This window comes from Numida meleagris, chromosome 2 (assembly GCF_002078875.1).
Source record: "Numida meleagris isolate 19003 breed g44 Domestic line chromosome 2, NumMel1.0, whole genome shotgun sequence".
Taxonomy (NCBI): domain Eukaryota; kingdom Metazoa; phylum Chordata; class Aves; order Galliformes; family Numididae; genus Numida; species Numida meleagris.
The window spans coordinates 56,457,740-56,469,918 of NC_034410.1; the positions used below are offsets into that span (position 1 = coordinate 56,457,740).

At 43.1% G+C, this 12,179-nt stretch overlaps 1 long non-coding RNA gene across 8 annotated transcripts in view; it reads right to left on the reverse strand.

Annotated features, from left to right (window-relative positions):
* Positions 836 to 12,179, reverse strand: part of LOC110394037 — a 253,077-nt gene continuing 241,733 nt past the window's right edge. For all 8 annotated transcript variants that reach the window (XR_002435343.1, XR_002435348.1, XR_002435344.1 and 5 more), the window contains one exon: positions 836 to 9,474. This is a non-coding gene — a long non-coding RNA (uncharacterized LOC110394037). The remainder of the gene's footprint in view (positions 9,475 to 12,179) is intronic.

A 12,179-nucleotide genomic window follows, 5' to 3' on the forward strand; every position in this document is an offset into this window, starting at 1 on the left:
GTGTTGCAAGCAAGCAATTCCAACAAGCAAATAGAGTATAACTGAATTTATTGGTCTCCATCATTATGCAGCACTGGAGCACAGCCAAAAATTCACTGTCTGAGATTTCTTCTAGCCTTCTGTGTATTAGAAATGATCGTCCCATATAGAAATTTTAAACTATGGAACACTATTGCTCCAAAATCCTGTCTGGCTTCTGATTATTTGGCATGCTCTGAACTAGCATTAGAGTCAACAACAATATCATAGAATCATAGAATATGAGGGAGCCAGGACTGCCTAAGGCTATCAAAAAGCCAAGAGACAGAGATGGTTTGAGTAAAGGATATTACCTCTCCTTACAAACACCATCGAACTGAAAACTGTAAATAGGGATGAGCAAAGAAGAAAAACCAACTGCTGGCAACATTTGAAACTTTGGAGAATCCCTTTGGAGAACTGGACAAGCAGGTATCGTGACCCTGTTAGCACAGCTCTCCAACCAATCCACCAGTCCCAGCTTTCACTTGGTCCCCTGGCTTAGATTTCAGATGATCTACTCTGTTTGAAAACACACAAGCAAGCAAGCTGTTCTGCACAGCATTATTTTCCCATCCTGTTCCTTGCGAATGTATCATAACATGAGTATCTGCTTTGTGAAATCAAACGTCACCTGCCTGCTTGGGCCTCCTGGCTTGCCATTTACTTGCTTCTTCTAAAATAAACGAGATTACTCTCATAAAACAGGGGAAAATATTTTGGAAGGCAGTGCTTAGTACTCATATCTTCCATTTTGTTCTCATGTTCAGCTAACCTCATACTAAATACAAACAGACACCACAAACAGAGACACCACTGGAGGCTACTTATTTATTTGATATTTGCAAGTGTCTCCTCAGTACCACAAAAATATTAGGAATAGTGAGTGTAATGCCAAGAACTCCACGACAAGTCTAACTGCAAGACAAGTATGCTATTCACTGGCTGTTAATAGAAAACACTTGATCCAAACAAGAGGAACTGACTGTAATGGAGCAAATAAGGCACTGATGTGCACCAAGATTTCTGCTCCCCCACAAAAAGGATGAGTACATCAAGCTCACATGAATGGAGTTAAGCAAAAGCTGAGGGAAAGGGACACAATTTTACCAGTCATTAGAGAAACAATGAACTTGTGGTCTCACCAGTGAGTTACAAACAACTGTAGGTTTGAGCTTCAAAGCAGTAATATGAAAAGCATAGCACTGCTGGAGATGACTTCACTAACAATTCAGTTCAGCTAAAATGGTGTATATATATTCTTGTGCATGCATGCAGGAACTGTTAACGAGATCCATAATATACTGTTATTATTAGAGGTCATGAACAGGAGATTATTACGAAGATTCATCAGCGATGTTTCAACCAGCATCAAACTAAGTTTGCAGCACAGCGTCTCCTCCTCTGTTCAGCCTGGGATCTCTGAGTAGAAAAACATAGGACAAAATCTATCACCAACAGTCATCTACTAGCTGCCATTTTTTCAAATGGTTCCAACTTTGAGGTATTCAAACATTTTTTACCTCAGAAAGGCCTAATTACCATGTCTGTCAGGCTTGTAACAAAAACACAGCAAACTCTAGACACAACTGTGGCATACCTACAACCAAATTAATATTTTTGTTGGATGTGGATGTGAGCATTGTATTTACGTAAAATCAAAGTTAAAAAAAAATAAAGGAAGGAATCCATTGTTAACTTCAGTGATGATAACAGAATAAGTCACTACAGAGCTAGAAAGCATTTCCTTTTAAAGATTGCTTTTTTGTCTGCCTCTGCATTTCTGGACCCTATCTTTGTAGGTCAAGACATAACCACCTTATTCCTTGAGTTTCTGCAGACTGTTACAGCCTGGATTCATTCTTTTTTTTTTTTCTGTTTCTTTTGTTTGTTTGTTTCACTTGCTCTTTCATTCCATCAAAACAGATATTTCATGATGAAAATAGAAATATGTGAAAGCACAAAGCTATGGAGACTAACCCCAACTCAACCTTATCTGCTCAGTAGGGAAGTGTTACTTCCTCGCATTTTCCCATACTCAAGGGCAAATTTATGGTACATTGCTTAAACATTTAAGTGATCAAAGAATGTTCAGAGGAAAAGAGGAAAGAAAACTTAATAATAGAAATACTACACTTTGGAGTGAGAAAAAGACACGTTCAGTTGAAAATACCAAGATGAGATACCTGGCCCCGCTGACCGCCAGGATAAAACAGCCACTGGTTGCACTAGGGTCATGATTTCTGTCAAGATTTAAGTCTGGATTCTCTTTTGAAACAGGCGTGGCCTAAGGGCAGGTGGGAAGAATTAACAATAAGAAAAAAATTGTCTCTGTGTCTTAAACAGCCATCAAGCATTTCATTTTACATCACTCGTGACTACAAAAAGTGACAAGTGGTTATGAAATCCATCTATCTAGTTATACACTAATTTTCACCATAATGCCCCTTTTTGGCATCTTTGTATTACACAGCATCATTTGTTGGTGATGGTGGTGAATGGGATGACAGGATTAATGTGATAGTTATGCTCTGTGTTGAAATGGCATGAATTTTATGACAAGCTGCTTTCACCATAAACAAGACAGCACCAACCACCTGGAGGCACAGTTCTGGTATTATTCTGAGGCAACTGTGATTATATACTATAATGTATGCTTCAGTATTGCATTTGTGTCTTTTATACACACATTCACATGATATGTATACAGTATTTCTGAGTATACAGGTGCATACACGCAGGAAAAACATGAATGTGGGAGCCACAACAGTGCTGCTCCTGGCTGAAGGTAATGTTACAGAATTTGTTTCCATCTTTGTGAGTCACAGGAAAAAAAAATCTTTTAAGGATTATTTTAATTTGTAAAACATTTGTATTCCCTCCTGTATTGCAATAGAAGGAATGTGCCAATTGCCACTTTTTAAGAAATATAATACACTTCCTCCTACTTCAGGTTTGAAATTGGAACCAAAACAAATTTGCTGCAGAAAAACTGATCTTTATGGTCCTGGCAGGAGGTGAAGGCTGGGAGTGAGCTCACTCCTTGTGGCCATTATCCCTTCATGGGAATCTAGATATGCCGTTCTATATCCTGCATCCTCTGCTCCTTTCCAGAAAACCAGAAAGCTGCAATGACATCACAAAATGCACAAAGTGCACAACCAGCCAAGACTCCTGGGTGAGGAATACACTGACCACCAGAGCCAACTCAAATAGTGGCAGGATTTAGGATCCTTCCTTGGAAGAAAAAATTATTGTCTGCATGTGCTACTAGTAAATCAGCAGTCGCTTAGCCACCCTAGAGCATGAAACACAGCACAATAGATCTTTCACAGCTCACAGGAGAGGTCATGGTACAAGAATGTCGAACAATGCAACACAATCTTTCGTAGGTAAGCAGCTTCTGGGTGGGAGGTGTGAGTTGTTACAACAATAGAAACCTCAGAGGAAACAATCAGAAAATTCTTAACATGTTTTTCAAAGGAATGTACACAATTGACTGTATTTTCAACAGACATATATTTCAAACTCCTCTGGTGCCCTCATTCTTATGCTTTATAAACACATACATAGAAAGAGCTAGATTTTGTTTCTGTTTCATTAACTCCACATTTCTGCTACTTCTAATTATCCCAGGCATTATGATCAGACTATTCACACATTAATTTATTTGGAATAATCTCCATTAAGGAGGCTTGTAGAATAGTAATCTAATGTTGAGTACAATTTCTGGTGCACTGCATTTTTCATATTTAATATGCCACTTGACAGTTAAAACTGACTGACTTGATGTTTGTTATAAATGTTCAGTGTGCTGAAATCCCCCAAAAAACATCAGGGATATAATTCTTTTCCACATAGTACATGCTTAATATTGTTTCTTGCCTTCCTTTGGGCTCTTTCTTAGCATGAATATGCCAAAATAAGATGAGACTCAACTCATTTTTCTAAAAAAGAAGTTTCCGCTGAAATGAATGTAATATTGCGTGGCAGTTTTGATTTGCTGAAGTCCAAGTTAGCTGATGTTCCAAGTCAACTGGATGAAACTATGACTGGTTACATCCAGTGAGGGTGAGAACTTCAAGAGACAATTGCACACAAAGCCTGGCAGTTTCCTACCCTCCCAAAAGCAAACCTCTCCGTAACCTGATCCTTCTCTCTCATCACTCGAACAGGTTTATCACAGGGAAAGCAAGTGGGAGCACGAGGGGAAACAGCAGAAAACACAGCATCGAGGGAAGTTTGGAAGACATGCCAAATTTAAAATTGTAGCCCAGATGGGAAGCCACAGCCACTGACAGCATCCCACAAGAAAGCAGATCAAGAGAGAGGGCTTTGATCAAGAGAATACTGGGAGGAATGGTTCCTGCTGTGGGAAGTGGGACCTGCATCACAGTTACACTTTCTGGAGTTAAATCTGGACAGATGGGGAAGAACACAGCCAGGAGGAGCAACTACTGGGTTTCCAATAATGCCTCTCTTCACTTTCATGCCTCTACTAGTCTGCCTATCCACGAAGCTGTCAGAAAGAAACAGACTGGGAAGAGCTATGTGCTTCAGTAGTAAATGACAAACAGGAAAAGAGGCGGGAAATTCAAATCTGTACAAATTAAATGCTTTTGCCTAGGCCACAAAATGCATTCAGATGTATGTCTCCATGTTTAACTGCCTCATCTTCAAACCCTCCAGAGAAACTTCAGGGGCTGAGGCAGGAGGCCAGGAAACTCCAGGGGTAATCCTGGCCATCCAGACAGACACTGCTCTGAGAAGTGTCTCATCCATCCAGGTATTTCACATGAAACTTGAATGAGCTCACACTTTTCAGCAATGAGTCACACACTCATTTGGCAAATACAAAGACTTCAGAGTCCCTCTCCCCCATTCCCAGCTACTGAAAAGTCACAATTCTTCGAGTGTGATGTCAGGAGGTGTTGCCATGAAAACCGTTTTAAAATCATAAGCAGTAAATTGTAACTCCTTTGCATGGTAAAGGATCACACAGGGTGTACTGCAGTTTAAATGAAGATATTTTATAATTAGTGATAATAACAAAGGAAATATTCATAATTACATCAAAGAAGTCTTCACTGAGTATTGTTTTTATTTGCTTCCAGAGGGAGCATAGAAATCTCTGATAAAAACATGGCTATTTTAAGCAGACGTAGATAAACAAAAAAGGGCTATCAAGAGAATCCAACTTCAAACCGAAGCTGGAAAAATACTCCAAAATGCACAAGAGGTTATCTAATCAATTAGCTTAAAGGCCAGTCGTCAGCTTTCTGCCAGCAGGCAGTGCTGCTATGTCTGCAGTGTGTGCGCATCTTTTCAGATGAACACGGCACACTACAGCACATCCTGGGTGTCTGTCTCTGCGTACAGGAGGCACAGTCTGGGGATTCATTTCATCCAGCAGCATAAACACAGGACTAATTTTGTGAAGTGCAGATAGCTAAAAATAGCCAAGAGTGATGTTATGCAATAAAACCTGGTGTACGTTTCCCCTTTCCAGATGAGATAATCTGACACAGCTTCAAAAAAAAAAAAAAAAAAAAAGGCAGCTGTCTGACCAGAGTACAAACTATATTCATTTCATTCCCTTCTGCAGAGAAGGAATTTGAATCTCCTATACATAAAAGATGCATACCCACTGTCATATCATTTCAACAACTTAAATAGTAAATGATCAAAAATTCACAGTGCTTCTGCCCTCCTCTGGAAAAAAAATAGGTCAAAAATGAATGGAAACAAACTGTCTCCTGCTCCTTTTTATGCATTTGAGAGAGGGAAAAAACAAGGGAGATAAATCTGCATAATACTGAACCGAATCTCTTTAATTCCAGTCAGCTTTTATCATTCAATCACTGAGTCTGTATGTGGAAAAATTCATGCTAATTCCCCCTAGCAACAGCCTCAGCCTATCAGGACAAGCTATGCACCATGCAGCTGCCAGCCAGCAAGAATAACTCTAAGTAGGTCAGGCCTGCATTTCTAAAAATGCCACGGTCTAGTAACCCCACTGTCCCGTCTGTCTGCCCTGCCCCATAATAACCTCAATTGCTTGGTGACACAATGACATACTGCCCTGTTAGAGCACAATCAAATCACGCTGCATTATTCTGCTGCGAGCATCGCTGCTGGAGGAAGGAGCCGTCGAGGGGCAGCATTAATCAGGCGGCCATTCATGTCCACCAGCACTTCACTCTGGAGATGGGGCCTGCATTAATGACCAGCTGTTGGAAGGAACACAAACAAAGTAACGCCTTCCACCCTGCCGGCTGCGCAGAATACGCCATTCTGTTCAGGCAGGTTGTGCTCATTGACAGAGGCCGCGATGTAAATTAAACAGCCCCAGACAATGCCGGCTTTTGTAAGCTCCGACTAATTAAAGTAAGTATATTTAAATTATACTACACACAATTCAAAGAGCTATTGGTTTAATATACAGAGTCATCTCCTCCTACAAATTTGGGTTCACAGTCAGAAGAAAAACAAAAAAAACAGAACCCGCAACCACTGTTTGCATAATACAATCTACCTATCCTGGTAAATTAAAGAGCGGCACAAAGAGTAGAGCTGCAGCTGACTTGTGCTGGGACCAGGGAACCACGCCAGGCTGCCAAAAACAGGCAGCAATGCACCACTGACTGGTGAAGGGCTGTCAATAAAAGCCGTGTAAACATCTCCAGCCACAGCATGGGGAAAGGCTGGTCGGAGCAGGGTGAGCACCCCTGCAATCTCGCCGCTTCAGTGCTGCGGAGCCGCCAGCCCAGACCGAAAAAACAATAGCAGGGGTCAGAAAGCTCCAGGCATGTCCCTGCGGGGTAGGCAGCCCCGTGCTGCAGCATTCCCAGTGCAGCCCTAGGACCACGTTTGGCTGCAAGATGTTGTGCTAAGCCTTTTTTGCACCCTCCCTGAGCTAGAGAAGCCTTAATATGAACCACACCTGAGCGCAGCAGATCTGCACAGGGGTGGTATTTCAGCATCAAATCTGCAGCGCCAGAGCTGAGTTTTGGTGTGCTCGCTTTGTGTTTAATTTTAGGTGTGCTTTTAAACACCTCAGTGCGGCTGGCCGGTCGCTCCCTCCCATGCCTCATGGCACGCAGCTGCCTGTGCAAGATGGAGCCGGGAATGACATTTTCTAGGACAGATGGCTTGTCTGCATTTCTTCCGAAGGATTCACACTTCCACTCGGTGAATGTGTGCCCTCTGACAAACCGATAATTCAGTCGTCGCTTTTGCAGGGCGCAGCCAGTCTCATACACGTAATCCATCCAGCTCTCATTTACAAATGCAGCCGATTCATTAATCCATTTTGCTCTCTTGTTCAAAGCAGGCTCGAGAACCAGGTTATGACTGCCTTCTTTTGCTTTGTGGCACACATCACACAGCTATTCTTGGAGAGATACAGTCCCTGACGTAACCACGGGCTCCTAATTACAAGCTGCTGACATTTTGCAGTTTTGAAGCTATGAGCTAAGAGCCACTCTTCCTCCTGCTCACTTGCTTTAAAACTGCCTGAGTTAGAACCACAGCAGTTTCAGAAAGGTGCAGGAATGGTATACAGAGCCTGCTGTATTGCTGAGGTTATTTTTCTTTAAGAAAACACAAAACTACAGTATGGGAGTAATAAGACTCCTTTGCCCCCAGCACAAGAATGTTACCCAACAGCTGGCTAAATATAATCCAACACACAGGGCAGCCTTTGTAGACAGGGTAACAAACACTGGAAGGGCCAGACAGGCATCTTGCAGAGTAGCTCACCATGACTATTGGGAAATCCCCTCATACGCATTTTAGGACAGCATTATGGTCTACAGATTTGTATAAAAGGGGAAAAAAGGAAAAAAGAAACCTCTTTCTCAGTAGGCAGCTGCTAAAAGCCATGCCAAGCCCCACTAGCTGACTGCAGTACTTGTTTTTCCTATTTTTGCACTGTTCAGATACGGGCAACCCGATCTGCCAGCTGAACTCAGTATGCCAGCACTGTGACAAGTCTCCCTGTTCTAAAAACACAGTCTCCCCAATGCAAGCGCAGAAATATAAACTGAACAGATAAACAAAAAGAACCCAAACCAATCAAATGACAGTAACAAAAAAAAAACCACACCACAAAAAACAGGTACATTTCAGAAAAATCTACTGCCAAATGCTGTCTCTTTTCAATAGAGGAAGAATCATTTTTAATTAGAGGCTGATTTTAAAATTCTAAAAAAACCCAGAAATATAATGCTGACTATAAAAGCTCAGTTGAGCATTTAGCCATCTGATGACTGTGGTAGCCAGCTGGTCTAGGGATCATCTAGATGCATCTGGGATGCATTTATTTTGATTAGATTGATCACATTTCTATTTACAGCATAGAATTTTTTGCCATACTGAATATAGCCGTGTTTGTAAAGATTTTAGGATGGAGAAAACGACCCCCCCCCTTAGCTTCTCTCAACACAGTGCAGAAGATTCAGTGCTCCAAGGTGTTAAATGGAAAGGATCTGCTTTCACATTTCTTAGAAGAATTCTGCCTACATCTGCATTCACAAAGTGCCGCCTCACTCAGGAATTGGGTGTAGAGCTAGAGCTAAAAATACAAGCTGCAATCAAGTCTGACCATCAAAGTGACAAGCTTCCTCTGTAAATTGCTCAGAAATGTCTTTCTTTCATGCCTGTACATGCTCCCACACGCAAAAGCACACACACATACATAAGCACATACATACACAGCATGGCGGCTGTTTTCCCTGGGGATATTGCTGCAGCCACCTAGCTCATCAGTTCCCTCCCTGACAGCATCAGGAGTGTTCGAGCTACAATTTACAGTGCCTCTGTCCACACATTGCTTTCTTAATCATGCCATCCTCTCCACATTGAGAATGCACAGAATCAGACAAACAGCACGCAGCGTTTCTTCTTCCACTGCATTTGCACGCACTCTCTCACTCGCTCTTCCTCCCGTGGCTTTGCCTTAGCAGGCAGATACGACCAATACCTTGTTTATCCATCTCCAGCACAACGCTGAGGTGCAACCCGACTGCAGCTCTGTGGCTTTCCCCATCTTAATCCTCTGGAACAGCAGAGGCTGGATTCTTGCTGCTGATGCCCTTGTTGAGCACTGGATTACTTTTCATCATATTTCTTTAGGCTTTTACCCACTCCACCCTAGATTAACATCCCTCCTTTCTCCCCCCACCAAAAAAAGAAAACCCCCAAGCCACCCCACATCACAACCCTTTGCTTCCAGAACCAACAGAAAAACTGTGGCTCCATCGCTTCTCTTCCTTAGCGATGTGCAGACGAGGGAGACTCGCATCAGCCAAGCTGGGGTGAAGCGCAGGCAGCGAGGCTGCAGCAGTAGCAGAACCAGCAGCAGCCACCCAGGTAGATGCGAAAAAGCAGGCTGTGTCGCAGTGCCGTAGCTGTGAGGAAAGAATCTTGCTTCTTCTGAACAGTGCAGCTTCGTGCCTGCAGGAGCGGAGAAGAGGGAAGACCCAGAATTAAAAATAGAAGCCAAAACAGTTAAGAAGAAATGATGACCATAATAAAGGGCTGTAACTTTATTTTCTGGGCTTTGGGGTTTTCCTAGGGGGTGTCCTTTCCCCCCCCTCCCCAAAGTCTCCTGTGTTGCTGGATGTTACTGTCCAAGAGTGGAGTCACAAAGGCTCACCCTCCAAAGCGCAGCGAGACCAGCATCACATGAGAAACCACATGACGCGCCCGAATCGGATGCTGATGCGGTCCACTATTTCACTCGGGGGGGAAAAATCTCGACCGAAACATGTCCCTCTCTAGCAGTTAGAAAGAATTTCCCTTTAAAAGAAAAAAAAAAAAAAACCCACAAAAATAAATATCTCCCTATCTCTTGTCTACAACACCAGTGCTTTCTTTGCGAGGCAGGAGAATGCTGTTCCGCAGACACTAGCTGGATGGCAGCAATATTACTTCCAGGCTACGTTATGCAAAGCTGATTCCACTTAAGTGAATTCCTGAAAAGCATACTCCATGTCTTCATAACATGAACAGGCTCTGAAAACCAGCTCCATTATCGTTCCCCACAATCTGTGCCCAAACCTGCATTCTGAATAATTTATTGGAGACTAAAAAGCTGTTTGCCAAGACCGCTCCTTTTCCCACTCAGCCTCACACTCAAGACTGACTATGGTGAGGAACAGAGGGGCATTCATCCTTTCCACAACCACTGATTTTAGAAAAAGTGCTGTCCCACAAAATAATCACAAAAAAAGTGAGAAGAAAGGTTTTTTCCTCATTTATGGACATGAAGGGCTCTGCCTGGTTTGCGGACGGTGACAATCTTTCCTAATGTTGCTGACTCCGAAGCTTTCAGTCCAAGTCAATAAGCAAACACTATTGCCTGCCAGTCCCTGCAGAGGTGTTGTGCCACGCAGTTAAACGCAGTCAAAGCTGGACTCCCCAGGCAGTCCCCAGTAGGAGTGTGCAGCTCTGCAGTGCTGTCCTCTGTCAAGGCACTGAGCAGTTAACATCCTTGGCTGCTTCACCATCTTGCCTATAGGAGCGTGGGACTGAGCGACTGGTTAGCTTGAGAAACAAAAGCAAAAAAGCTGACCTTGATGATCAATGGAATTGCTGCTGCATAGAGTTCTCATTCAACAAACGCAGCTAGCAGTTTGTAGCTTGTTTGGCTCCTAACAGTTGTTCAAACGACAGAGCAGGTGGCACAGAGTCCTCCATCTCCTTTGTTTGCAAAAGCCAGGCACCACCTTGCAACGCTACGCTCCCAGCCCTCTACACTGAAACTGTACACGGTGTCAGAGAAATGGAAAATGATAGCTGCCGTGAGTCCGCACAGCTGTTTCACACGGGATCCCATTGCGAGCTCTGAAGTTTATGAGATGGAGATCAAGCACAGAATTCCCCAGAAGAAAGAGATGCCTACCGCTCAGGTGGGAAGGTGCGTCAGGAGCAGAACCCAATGCTCTTTCGTGCCGATTTCAACCTTACCAACTGCTCACACAATAGCAGATTGCAAAAAATTTGCACAAGGCAGATGATTCTTGTTCTCATCGGTTCCTACTAGAAAGGGTTTTTTCAATGGGCTGTACCTATGACCTAAATTACACATACAACCCAGTTATAGTGTTTGGTCTCAGCAGGATGCTTATGCTGAGGAGAGTCCACAACCATGTATCATGTATACAGAAATCAAAAGGTTTCCATAGTCATCCCAGCGCATTTTCACATGTGGTGTAACAGTATCAGCACAGTCAAGTCTTTGCTGGAAAACAGATATTGCCACACCCAAACTCAGACTATAGTTAATGGATATAGTACTGCATTTTTGGTGCAGTGTCAGCTAATCTGGAGAATAAAGGCTTCAGATAGTGTTTTCACAGTCTAGAAGATAAACATTACCAACATTATTAAGGCAGGGACTGACTGCAGCAAAATAAGCATCTTCAGAGTTTTGGATTACAAGGTAAGAGGAGCTGTCCTGGTGACCCCACTCACTGTGCTTGAACTATAGCAATTACAGTGTGACCATGAGGTCGAGGGAGGTGATTCTGCCCCTCTACTCTGCTTTCACGAGACACTACCTGGAGTACTGCATCCAGTTCTAAGGCCCCCAATATAAGCAGGAAATGGAGCTGTTGAATTAGGTCCAGAGAAGGGCCATGAAGATGATCAGAGGGCTGAAGCACATTGCCTATGATGACAGGCTGAGAAAGCTGGGGCTTTTCAGCCTGGAAAAGAGCAGGCTCAGAGGGGACCTTATAGCGGCATTCCAGTACCTGAAGGGGGTCTACAGGAAAGCTGGGGAGGGACATTTTATAAGGGCAGGTAGCAACAGGATGAGGGGAAATTGTTTTAAACTGGAAGAGGTTAGATTTAGATTAGATATTAAGAAGAAGTTCTTTACTGTGAGGGTGGTAAGACACTGGAACAGGTTGCCCAGTGAGGTTGTGGGTGCTTCCTCCATGGAGATGTTCAAGACCAGGCTGGATGGGGCTTTGAGCAACCTGGTCTAGTGAGAGGTGTCCCTTCCTATAGCAGGGAGGTTGGAAGTAGATGATCTTAAAGGTCCATTCAAAACCAAACCATTCTATGATTCAATGACAGTGTGTCTGAGAATGGATTCTTGTCGATTTACATTAGTTTCTAAGATAGAGAATCGTAGAATTGTAGCTTCATAT